Source organism: Sorex fumeus, unplaced genomic scaffold (assembly GCF_029834395.1).
Source record: "Sorex fumeus unplaced genomic scaffold, SorFum_2.1 ptg000043l, whole genome shotgun sequence".
Lineage (NCBI taxonomy): Eukaryota > Metazoa > Chordata > Mammalia > Eulipotyphla > Soricidae > Sorex > Sorex fumeus.
In genome coordinates, this window is record NW_026606100.1 from 30,424,854 (window position 1) to 30,427,045 (window position 2,192).

Consider the following 2,192-nt stretch of genomic DNA (forward strand, 5'->3'; position numbering starts at 1 on the left):
ACCCCTATTCCACTTCATGGGGTTCTACTCTTTCCTAATCAATATCCCAATTTTATAAGATTATAATTCATTGTGCATTATCAGATCAAGAACCATGAAGATCAAATTCCAAGGTTGTTATGCTTTTTTTTTTTTAATGTCAGCCTGGTTGCCCCCAGAGAGACGAGGTCCTTCCAGCAATGATACAAGGTCCAGGTCTTTACGTTGATACTTTGAGTCTGGAATTTAGGACTTGATCTTCTTACCTGACTTTCTAGCTGTCTGTGGTTCTAGAAGCCAGCGCTGCAACCAGCAGGCTCCCCAGCCTGTCTCCACGCACAGCTTGCTGCAGGTGACCACAGGGGTTCCTTTGAGGAGCTGCTTTGGGCTGTGGGCTCTCATATTTCCATTTCCGAGTTGCAGGAGACTGATTAAGTCAAACAACCCATCTACGCCCACCTTTTCTTCTCATAACCTCTTACCTGCAATCGTTGTTTCATATCAAGTTAGGTATCCCGGTTGTTAGGGTTTTAGGAGCAAACATTAGCTTGGGATGGGGGCAGGAGGGTAGCTCCAAGTATATAAACTTTGCATGGAACATAAGACTTGCACGCATGACGCCCCAAGTTCAGTTCCCAGCACTGGTTCCTCAAGCAATGTCAGGTACATCTGGGGAGCAACCTCCCGCCCCCACAATTAACTTTGGTTGTCCTAAAGATGAAAGAGTAGGGTCCAAGAGACAGTACTGTGGGCAGGACACTTGCGTTGCACGCAGCCAACCCTGATTTGATCCCCAGCATTCTATATGGTCCTCCAAGTCCTGACAGAGGTGATCCCTGAGCTCAGAGCCTGGAGTAAGCATTGAGCATCACCAGACATGGCCCCCATTTCCCACCCCCAACCCCCAGAAGATGAAAGAGCAAAAGGAATTTGGGGGAAAAGGTATTGGGTGGTTTATAGAATCCATATAAATGCTAAAGAAACAGTGAGCAGGAATCAGAAATGCAGGATAAAAGAATATTCTGACTAGGGGACCAAGAAGATAGTACAGTGGGTAAGGGGTTTGCCTTGCATGTGACCAACCTGGGATGATCCCTGACACCCTCATGGTTCCTGAAGCCTTGCCAGTAGTGATCCCTAGACACAGAGCCAGGAGTAAGCACCGAGCACCTGCAAGTAGGGCCCCCAAACCAACAACCAAACAAGAAAAGACGAAGACTATTCTGACTACAATGCTCCATGGATCTCTGCCCCGAGAACTCAACTCTCTTGATGCTGTCTTTGACCGACAGCCCTTGCTCTGAGTAATGTCTCATCTGTCTGGCATTTCTGAGTCATCATGGATAGGAATGTTATTGACCCAACCCCAAGTTGAGTGCTCAAGGGCTGGGCGTTGGGTTGGAGAGTAAGCGCTCTCTAGTGGACTTGAAAGCCCGGCCCTCCCAGCCATGGGAGAGTGCCTTTCTTCCAGGTTGAAAGGGATTTAGGGGTGTGTGTGTGTGTGTGTGTGTGTGTGTGTGTGTGTGTATGGGGGGACGGGCCCAGGAATGGCAGGAAAGAGAGGGACAGGTACAGGAAGGGGGGAGAGAGAAAGGCATGGGGACAGACAAGGAGGAGGGACAGCGAGAGAGAGAGAGAGAGAGAGAGAGAGAGAGAGAGAGAGAGAGAGAGAGGGAAAGAGAGAATGGGAAGAAGAGTGGGAAGCAAAGACAAGGAGAGAGGGAAGGGGGGAGGAAAAGAGAGGGAGGGAGAGGGATGGGGAGGAAAAGTGAAAGGGGGGCAGAGAGGACGGGAAGAGGGGGGAGGTGGGCACGAGATGGAGGTGTTCCTATATCTGGGAACTTCCTGCTTTCTCTCCCTTCTCTCCATAGCCGAGAACCCCCTTCCTGGTCTGGAGAGACAGTTCAAAGGGCTGGGGTATATGCTCAGTATGCTCAGGGCCCGGGTTCGATCCCAGCATGCTCAGCTTCCCAAGCACCAGGAGGTATAGGCCTGGTGATGTCCCGCTTTTGGGAGCCCCCCCCTCGCCCCAATAAATCCTACTCTTCTAACAGAAAACTGGTCCTTTTTTTTTTTTTTTGAGGAGGCCACTCCCGGTGGTGCTGGGCTTTGTGCTAATTCAGGGCTGCCTCAGCTATGCCCAGGACACCACAGAGGCTGGGATAGGGTCAGCTGCACGCAAGGGAAGTGCCTGAGCTCTTTGCTCTCTCTGG